The following is an 11,041-nucleotide window of genomic DNA, read 5'->3' as shown; positions in this document are numbered from 1 at the left end:
TTCTCTGCTCCCTAAATTTGACCCAAAGTCAAGACTCCAGCATTCTAGGGACTCCAGTGGGGAGGGGTCTCTGATACTGTCAGCCAGAAGGTCCCCAAAGGAGGAGGACTCACTCCTTCACCCCCTTAAACATCAGAGTAGACAAGGTCCCTTTCTGGGGCCATGTCTGGGATACAAACCAGATTAGCTCATCTCTCTAATCCTCTTTGTGCTGGGGCCTCTGCCAGGCAGGGACACCCACAGCGCAGAGCGAGGGTGTGTTTTTGAGTTTGTGTGTGCAGATTCTCGGAGAAGGCAGGACACTCAAGGTTCTCCTCCCTCTGTTACCCCCTCCTGCCTGAAAGGCCCAAATCAGCAGCTTCCCTGTGTAGCGACATCATCAGGCTTGAGCCAAGTCAGGTTTTCTGTGATTCCAGGCTGCTCTCCCCACGTCCCTCGAATTTCCTTCTCTACAGCTTCTCTAGCACAAGACTGATCATTCCAGCCGTCCCCTGTTCCTGAACAGCACAGGGCCCACCCCTTCTCCACAAGGAGCCCATGGCCTATGTGTATGTGCTCTTCTCCAGTCACCATAGGAGAAGGGTCTTTCCATCCCTTCTTGAAAAGCCTGTAGTGTCAAGCTGGGCACAGGGGACACCGGGGACGGGGCGTGGGGGGAATGGGGAGAGTAGGCTGTCCCTGGGCTTCACACTACAAGTTAGAGAACTCCAGCCCTTCTCCGAAGTTTCGAAGTTTCATTTGGAGAGGTCTCTCTTGGCTGATAAGATCAAAGCATTCCCTCTGCCAAATCATTACCTTATTTTTGAAGCAATTACAGAACTTATTGTATCGATTAGCCCGGTCTCCAGCTGCAGCCATTTATCGCTGTCTCTGTACGTTTGCAGAGTAAAGGGTCTGCCCGGCCCAGCCAGCCAGACCTGAGAGCGGAGCGCAGCGTGCAGGGCTAGGCTCCGGCGGGGCCCGGGGAGCTGTCCGGCTGCTTTCAGCAGGGACGGGCAGTGGAGGGCACCGGGGTGGCACGCTTCCGAACAGGAGAACCGGCGCCCCGCCACTGCCGCAGGATCGCTCTTGCCCGCGGGCGCCACACCCGCGGGCCTCCTGCTGCCCAGGAGAAGGAACCCACAGAGGCTGCAGTGAGGACGAGACTGCTCAAGCCAGGCCAGGGCCCGGGGCTCTGCGGAGGAAAATGCTGGAGCCGAGCCAAGACGCCGGCCCCTTCCCGAGCCGCCGGTGGGTGACTCACTCTGTGGGCCGAGCGCCCCTTCGTGGCGTTTGCAGGAAGGGCATGGCAGCGTGAGCTTCGTCTTGGGGACCCCTGCGTTTCACACGCGGAGGGAACTTTAGGAGGGGCGTGGCACGAGGACGTGGGCGTTCCCAAGAGTGCGGGAGTATGATCTCGTGTGCCTCTGCCCACTCCAACCCCCTCCAGGTTGGGGTCAGGTGGGGGGTTCCCCAAGAGCAGCGGGTCCAAACGTTTTGGTCTCAGGACCCCTTTACACTCTTAAAAATTATCGAAGACCCCAAAGAGGTTTTGTGTATGTGGGTTATAGCTATCCATATTTAAAATTAACATAAACACAGGAACCAACTGAAAAAGCTCCCAATGGCCAAAGCTGGACAATTTGAACAACAAAATGAAAGTTTAGAATTGTAAGCCAAAGTATAAAATAAATATCCACACTGATGTAAACAAATGATTGAATTAAATAAATAAGTGGGCGAGAAGAGACAACTCTCCCATGTAGAAGAATTCCAAATAATTTATGTAGATGCTCTCCCCTCAAGGAGTGAAGTATAACTCCCTACTCCCTACGTGTGGGTTCTGCACTGTGACTTTACAGTACAGGAAGGGGATGTGGAGGGGAAGAGCAACGCCACGGTGGGGAAACCTGACAAATGCTATCTCAGCCAGGTGGCCGAGGTCAACTTCACCAGTGTCAGGTTGATAGTATGTACCTTTGGTATGATCTGATGAGAATAACACTTTATCTCTGTGGTTGTCCTCTCCATAACCCCAGTCTAATCATGAGAAAAACACCAGGCAAGTTCCATCAGAGGGATCTTCTGCAAAATACCTGACCAGTACTCAAAACTGTCAAGATCATCGAAAACAAGGAAAAGACTAAGAAACTGTCACAGCCACGAGACACTTGAGGAGACACGACAAATAAATGTAATATTGTATCCTGGAAGGGATCCTGGAAAAGGAAAAGGACATTAGGGAAAAACTGAGGAAATCTGAGTAAAGTATGGACTTTAGGTAGTAATAATGTCTTAATATTGGTTTAGTAGTTGTGACAAATGTACCGTACATTTCTAATGTAAGTAAGATGTTAATAACAGAAAACTGAGTGTGTGATATATGGGCACTATGTACTATCTTTGCAGTCTTTCTGTAAATTTAAAATTGTTCTAAAAAATAAAATTTGTTTTAAAAAATTAAAATGAAGATATTTAAAAATACTTTAATTTATTTAAATTAGCAACAATAAACCCAATTTTGTTAATATATATATATATAACTTCTCAAAATAGTGTACTTGATTTTCATACCCCTTTACCTGTTCCTCTCCACCCCCTCTCCTCCCCCCCAATCTTGTTAATATTAATACTATGTTTTTATGAAAAATAACTAATTTCCAAAACAAAAATAGTGAGAAGAGTGGCATTATTTAACATTTCAGCAACCATCTTTAAGGTCTGGCTTTATCGCAGGATTGTTATATATGCTTCTATATTCAGTTTTTTGTGATACTACTTGTCATGTAGGCTCTGAAAAAACCCCACTGTGCATTCATGAGAGAATGAGGGTAAAAAAGGCAAGTAACATTTTAGTATTACTGTAAACCTCTTTGAGAACTGCCGCCTTACCAATCTCATCTGTTTCTGTGATTCTAGATCCCCCATTCAAAGTTCCTAATTTTGGCATCTCTTCTGGGTTCTCTGATCATGTCTGTCATCACACCCCCACATTTCCCCAATCAACTACCCTTTCAAGACTTCCTAGTTTGTGTCAACATGGCCATAATGCCTCTAGTCATAGCAGCTTTGTGGAATTAATGGGCAAGACACTGTGCTCCCCCTCAGGCAAAATTATTTAGCTGTGAGACAGTTGCCCCTCTCATTTTTCCTAAATATGCTGAGAAATGTCACAACCCCTAGAGTAGTGAGTGCGTGATAAATGATTGTTGGATGACTAGAGACAATTCTGAAGTCAGAGCTCTCTCTTTCGGATGAAATTTCCTTCTCACCCCTGCATGGTTGCTTGAGTTTCCACTATGCAATAATAACGCTCTGTGGTTTATTAAGTTTCACATTTGCTTTCCTTTAGCAAAGATTAGTTTCTCTCATTGCTACAGTCAGGTAAACCCGATTTGACCAAGAGATACACCTTTAGGGCACTTTCCTGACTTCAGAAATGAGGTATGGGGGTATTCAATTTCAGTAGAGATGTTCCTGTCCACAGAATGCTATTCACAAACCACAGAGACTGCTGTCCTGTCAACCAAATAACCAATTTTGTCGGTCAACCTTGCGCAAGTAGCTCTTGCAGCTTCAGTCTCTCAAAGGACCAGGTGACACTGTCATTTTTTCTGCATCATCTTGGATGCCTTTGTGCCTCATCTTTAATTATAATCACATCCTGTCAATTCTTTTTTTTTTTTTTTTCCTTTAAAAGATGACCGGTAAGGGGATCTTAACCCTTGACTTGGTGTTGTCAGCACCACACTCACCTAGTGAGCTAACTGGCCATCCCTATATGGGATCCGAACCCGCGGCCTTGGTGTTATCAGCACCACACTCTCCCGAGTGAGCCACGGGCCGGCCCCTGTCAATTCTTTTTTTAATGTTTCTCCTATCTGCTTTTCCATTGCTATGGCCACTACACTCATCTAGTCCTTAAACCCTTGTACCTGAGCTACCAAAGATACTCCCACTGGATCTGGCCAACCTGCAGCCAGACTCTATTCCCTACATGTCTCCTTTTATCACACTGCTCCCCCAGTAAAAACCTTCACTGGTTTCCCACTGCTTAACTGATGAAGTAGCCACTCCTCATCCTGTTATCTAAGACCTGAGATAATCCGTCTTCTCTTAACTGCTGCTGCCCCCATCTGTAAACCTTCTGCTTCAGCCAGAAAGGGATTCATTCTGTCCTCTGAATATGCTCTATGCTTCCTCAACTCCTGGAAGATTTTATTTTAATTCATTTATTCTCTCCCTTTTATTGTTTTTCAGTTATAAAAGTAATGTTTTCATGTAGGAAAAAAAACAAACATATCCATATAGTAAAAAGTAAAAATCCTTCTTCACACCCTATCTCTCATTCCATACCCCTTCTTAGAGTTCAGAAAAATTAATTGTTTCTTTTCAAATAATGCTATGCCTCTATGTACAATAGCCAAGAGTTGGAACCAACCTAAACGTCCATTGTCAGATGACTGCATAAAGAAAGTGTGGTATATATACACGATGGAATACTACTCTGCCATAAAAAAGAATAAAATACTGTCATTCACAGAAACATGGATGAACTTAGAGAAAATCATGTTAAGTGACATAAGTCAGGCACAGAAAGAGAAATACTACACGTCTTCACTCATAAGTGGGAGCTAAAAAATAAACAAGTAAATAAAGATATAATAGTAACAATAATATGCTGAATTTTCAAAAGGAGAAAGCAGAAATGAGGCCACCAGAGGTGGGAAAGGGGAACGGAAGGTGGGGAGGGAAGGGAGGAATAGGTAAAGGGCCATGAAAAACAATTACATTGTATAATGTTGGATATACTAATTATCCTGATTCGAGCATCCATCACATATTGCACACAGGTAATGATATTCAACTCTGTACCCCACAGATATGTATAATCAACTATGTTACAATAAAAAATAAAATAAAACAAATATTGCTATGCACTTTCTGGCACAAATTATATGTAGTTCTCCTAATAGAACTGGGATTAAACTATTCATATTATTCTGTGACTTGCATTTGTCCATCAACAAGACACCTAGGTTATCTTTCTATGCTATTTTTTTTGTAGTTGCCATGTAATATCCAAAGCTGTGCATTTATCATAGTTTACTTAACTCTACTACTATTGATGAATATCTAGGTTATGTCCAGATTCATGTATTACAATCAATATTATATATATATCTTGGGGGCAATATGTAAGTATTTTTCTAAAACAGAAACTGCTAGGTCACAGGGCATGCACGTTCTAAATTTTGATAAATATTATCAAAATGTCCTTTGAAAAGATTGTACCAATTTACACATTTAACAATATATTATTCCTCATTCTCCTCATTTCCTATACCCTCACCAAATTTAGACATGAGTCTTATAACTCATTGTCCAATTTGATGGGCAAATAAGTGATACCTCATTGTTTTTATCTGTATTTCCCTGATTACCAATACTTGATGGACATTTATAGTTCTGAGAATTGTCTAGTTCCTGTGTCCATTTTGAGTGTCTTTTTTTTTTTTTTTAAATAGACTTTATTTTTTAGAGCAGTTTTAGGTTGATGGAGTTTGGGTGTGTTGTCCCCTCCAAAACTCATGTGGAAATTTGATCTCGATGTGGCAGTGCTGGAAACTGACTGAGTCATGGGGGCGGATCCTTCGCGAATGGATTAATGAGTGAGTTCTCGCTCTATTAGTTCCCACGAGAGCTCGTTGCTTAAAAAAACCCTGGCACCTTCTCTCTCTCTCTCTCTCTCTTGCTTCCTCTCGCCAGGTGATCTGCACGTACCCACTGGCTGCCTGCCACTTCCCGCCATGAGTAGAAGCAACCTGAGGCCCACGCCAGATGCAGCTGTCCCAGAATCGTAAGCCAAATAAATCTGTTGTTTATAAATTACCCAGTCTCAGGTATTTCTGTTATAGCAACACAAAACAGACTAAAACATAGGTTCACAGCAAAATTTAGTGAAAAGTACAGAGTTCTCATATACCCCTCTCCCCACACATGCACAGCGTCCCCCACTATTGACAGCCTGCATCAGAGTGGTACATGTGTTACAATTGATGAACCTACACTGACACATCATTGTCACTCAAAGTTCATAATTTATATTAGGGTTCACTCTCAGCGTTGTATATTCTATGGGTTTTGAAAAACGTATAATGTGTATCCACCATGATAGTATCACACAGAGCAATTTCACTGCCCTGAAAGTCCTCTGTGCTCCGCCTGTTCATCCCTCTGTTCTCCCTAACCCCTAACAACCACTGATCCTTTTACTGCTTTTCCTAGTTTTACCTTTTCCATAATTTCATATAATTGGAATCACACAGTGTGAGCCTCGTATATAGTCTTTTCTGATTGATTTATTTTATTTGGTAATATGCATTTAAAGTTCCTCCATGTCTTTTCATATTGATAGTTCATTTATTTTTAGCACTGAATAATGTTCCATTCTCTGGATGTACCACAGTTTATCTGTTCAACTACTGAAGGACATCTTAGTTGCTTCCAGACTTTGGCAATGATGAACAGAGCTGCCGTAAACATTTGTGTGTAAGTTTTTGTGTGAACATAAGTTTTCAACTTCTTTGGGTAAATACCAAGGAGTGTGGTTACTGGATCATATGGTAAGAATATGTTTAGTTTTCTAAGAAACTGCCAAACTGTCTTCCATAGTGACTGTGCCATTTTGCACTCCCACCAGCAATGAATGAGAGTTCCTGTTGCTGCACATCCTCTTTAGCATTTGGTGTTGTCAGTGTTTTGGATTTCAGCCATTCTGATATGTGTGTACTAGCATCTTGTTATTTGAGTTTGAATTTCCTTAGTGACATAAGATGTGAAGAATTTTTTTCATATGCTTATTTGCCATCTGTACATCTTTGATGAGGTGCCTATTCAGGTCTTGTGCCCAATTCTTAATTGAGTTGTTTTCTAATTGTTGAGTTTTAAGAGCTCTTTGTTTATTGTAGATAACAACTTTATCAGATATGACTTTTGTGAATAGTTTCTCCCAGTCTGTGCCTTGTGTGCTTAAAATGTTGTATCTAAAAAATCATCACCATACCAAGGGAAACTAGATTTTCTACTGTGTTATCTTATAGAAGTTTTATAGTTTTGCATTTTACATTTAGGTCTATGATCCATTTTGAGTTAATTTTTGTGAAGGGTGTCAGGTCAGTGTCTAGATTCATTTTATTGCATGTAGATGTCTAGTTATTCAACACCATTTGTTGAAAAGACTATCTTTGCTTCATTGTACTGCCTTTATCAGTTTTCACCTCATGTTTTGATGCTCTGTTGTTAGGACCATATACCTTAAGTATTGTTATGTCTTCCTTGAGACTTGACCCCTTTATTATTATGTAATCCCCTGTTTATCCCTGATAACTTTCCTTGGTCTTAAGTCCTCTCTGTCTGAAACTAATAATAGGTACTCTCACTTTCTTTTGATTAGAGCTATCTTGTTATGTCTTTTTTTTATCCATTTACTTAAAAAAATTTTTTTTCATTGTACATATTTCTGGGGGATAGTTTGTTGTTTCAATACATGCATATATTGTATAATGATCCAATCAGAATAGTTACCATACCCATTACCTAAACATTTATCATTTCTTGTGGTTATAAAATTCAAGATCCTCTTTTCTGGCTATCTTAGAATATACAATACACTACTATTAGCTATTGTCACCCTTGAGCAACAGAACTTATTCTTCCTATCTAACTGTAACTTTGTAGCTTTGTACCAATCTACCAACCTTTCCCTGTCTTCCGCCCTTTCCATATTTCTGGTAAACACGATTCTATTCCCTATTTCTTTCTTTCTTTACTTTTCTTTTTCTTTTTTTGCAGCTGGCTGGTATAGTGATCCAAAACCTTGACCTTGATGTTATCAGCACCACACTCTAACCAAGTGAGCTAAACAGCTTACCTTATTTTTTCTTCTTAATTTTTTTCTTAATCGACCCATGATAACTGTATATATATGGAGAGCAATATGGTGTTTGGGTACATTCATATGTGTGCAATGATTATGTCAGGACACCTAATATATCTGTCACCTCGAATATTTGTCACCTCTTTAATGTTGGGAACATTCCAACATCATCTTGACTAGCTATACAGTAAAGTTACACAGTAATTGCTGCTGACTGTAGTGTCCCTGTATTGCTATAAAATACTAGATTTTATTCCTATCTCTCTTCAATTTTGTATCTACTGGCAACCCTTTCCCCATCCCGCCTCCCCCTTCCCCTCACTAGTCTCTAGTAACCACTATTCTAGTCTCTACTTCTATGAGATCAACTTTTTTAGCTTCCACATATGAGTGAGAACATATGGTATTTCTCTTTCTGTGCCTGGCTTATTTCATTTAACATAATTTTCTCCAAGCTCATTCATGTTGCTGCAAATGGCAAAATTTCACTCTTTTTTTATGGCTGAGTAGTATCTCATTGCACATATATACCATATCTTCTTTATCCAAACATCTGTTGAAGGAGATTTAGGTTGGTTCCAACTCTTGGCTATTGTGAATAGAGCCACAACAAACATGGGATTACAGGTATCACTTTGACTTGTTGTTTTCCATTCCTTTGGATATATACCCAGTAGTGGGATTGCTGGATAATATGGTAATTCTTTTTTTTTTTTTTTTTAAGAAATCTCCATACTGTTTTCCAGAATGGCTGTACTAATTAACATTCCTACCAACAATGTATAAGAGTTCTCCTTTCTCTGCATCCTCACCAGCATTCATTGTTTTCTGTCTTTTTGATAATAACCACTCTAACTGGGATCAGATGATATCTCATTGTGGTTTTGATTTGCATTTCTTGGATGATTAGTGATGTTGAGCATTTTTTCATATACCTGTCAGCCATTTGTATGCCTTCTTTTGAAAAATGTCTATTCAGCTCCTTTGTCAATTTTTAATTGGATTATTATTTTTTTTTTTACTATTGAGTTGTTTGAGTTCTTTGTGTATTCTGGACATTAATCCCTCGTCAGATGCATAGTTTGCAAATATTTTCTCCTATTTCGCAAGTTTTCTTTTCACTCTGTTGTTTTCTTTGATGTGCAGAAGCTTTCTAGTTTGATAAAATCCCATTTGTTTATTTTTGCTTTTTGCTGCCTGTGCTTCAGAAGTATTATTCATGAAATCTTTGCCCAGTCTTATGTCCTGAAGTGTTTCTCCTTCTTCTAGAAGTTTTATAGTTTTGGGTCTTACATTTAAGTCTTTAATCAATTTTGAGTTGATTTTGATATATGGTGAGAGATAGGGGTCTAGTTTTATTCTTCTGCATATAGTATTCTAATTTTCCCAGCACCATTTATTGACAAGAGTATCCTTTCTCCAATGTATGTACTTGGATCCTTTGTCAAAAATCAATTTTCTGTAGGTATGTGGATTTATTCCTGAATTCTCTATTCTGTTCCATTGGTCTATGTGTCTGTATTTGTGCCAGTACCATGCTGTTTTGATTACTATAACTTTGTAGTATATGTTGAAGTCAGGGAGTGTGATACCACCCACTTTGTTACTTCTGCTCAGGATTGCTTTGGCTATTTAGGGTCTCCTATTGTTTCATATACATTTTTGAATTGTTTTTTCTATTTCTGTGAAGTATATCATTGGTAGTTTGATGGGGATTGCATTGAATCTGTAGATCACTTTGGGTATAGTCATTTTGATAATATTGATTCTTCCAATCCATGAGCATAGGATGTCTTTTCATTTTTTTGTTTTTGTTTTTGTTCTGTGTGTGTGGGGGGGTGTCTTTTAATTTCTTTGATCAGTGTTTCATAGTTTTCATTGTAGAGATCTTTCAAGTTGTATTAGTCCATTTCTGTTTCTCATAACAAAATACCTGGAACTGGATAATTTGTAAAGAAACAATATTTATTACTTACAATTTCAAAGACCAGTAAGTCCAAAGTCCAGGGAACACATCTGGTAAGGGCCTTTCTTGGTGGTAGCTTTATAGCAATGCAGGGTGTCACATGGCGAGAATGGTGGAGCAAAGAGAGAGCTAACTCCTCACTCCTTCTCTTTTTAAAGCCCTCAGAACCACACCTATGCCACCATTAAACTATCAAACCTGAGCTGAGGGTGTATTCATTAGGGTAGAGACCCATGAGCTGTTTTTCCAGGTTGGATGTTCAGGTACACACAACTCAGTCAGCTGCCGGGGGTGAGGGTTGGGGTGGGGAGGAAGGGGAGGGGTGGTCTGTCTGATGCGAGCCTGCCTGTCTGATCTCTGGCTAGGGTCATAAGGGTGCATCAGTTCAGCAGGTCTAACTTTGGCTTCCTAGACTGCAGAACTAGAGCCATAGCTGCTGTGAGCCCAAGCTTCAAGCTGCTAGCTTCAGGGTATTGTAGCTTCTCAAGTGAGTGCACTGGGATGAAGGTAGAGTCTTAAGGCTGGGAAGTACCTTGGCTACTGGCCCCAAGGCAGGGTACACTACCTCAGTGGTTCTGGTTTCAAGATGGTACTGTATGGCATGGGCTTGGATCACGAGGGTGAGGGATGGGGATATGTGCTCCTGTTCTAGAGGAATGCATTGCATGTTTTCTAGTGAGTTCTCCATACTTGGCCTCAGGCTTGTCCTACAAAAGGCTCTGTAGGCCTCTGTGATGAGGATGGGGGTTGCTGTGCATTCTCTGCCTACTTTTTTGCTGCAAGGGAAAATTCCTCCTGTGCTGGTCTTGTTGGAAGAGACATGGCAGCTGAGGCCATGTGCCTCTTTCTCCTCTCTATGCTGCCATCCTGGGCTTTCATGCTCCATAGGGATCTCAACAGTCTCCTGTTACATTCCTATACTCTCCCACAGATGCTGCCATCAATATTTAGCTGTGTGTTAGTTGTCCTGGTCCCATTCTGTGGGAGTGACACATCCCAGGCACCTTTCATCCATTTACTTTTAATCTATATGTGTCTTTGCTATGGCTTGAATATGTCCCCTCCAAAATCCTTTTTTTTTTTTTTTTTGGCAGCTGGCTGATACAAGGATTGAACCCTGGACCTTAGTGTCATCAGCACCACACTCTAACCAACTG

General features: G+C 40.8%; 1 long non-coding RNA gene across 1 annotated transcript; it reads left to right on the top strand.

The window, feature by feature from the left end:
* The first annotated feature begins 895 nt into the window (after positions 1–895).
* Positions 896–2,449, top strand: LOC103589957. The gene is made up of 2 exons (XR_550429.1): positions 896–1,230; positions 2,019–2,449. It is a non-coding gene; the product is annotated as an uncharacterized LOC103589957 (long non-coding RNA).
* The last annotated feature ends 8,592 nt before the right edge of the window (positions 2,450–11,041 follow it).

This window comes from Galeopterus variegatus, unplaced genomic scaffold (genome assembly GCF_000696425.1).
Source record: "Galeopterus variegatus unplaced genomic scaffold, G_variegatus-3.0.2 Scaffold45, whole genome shotgun sequence".
In the NCBI taxonomy this organism is placed as follows: domain Eukaryota; kingdom Metazoa; phylum Chordata; class Mammalia; order Dermoptera; family Cynocephalidae; genus Galeopterus; species Galeopterus variegatus.
The sequence above is the reverse complement of the archived record's forward strand: the minus strand, read 5'-3'. Positions and strand labels throughout refer to the sequence as shown.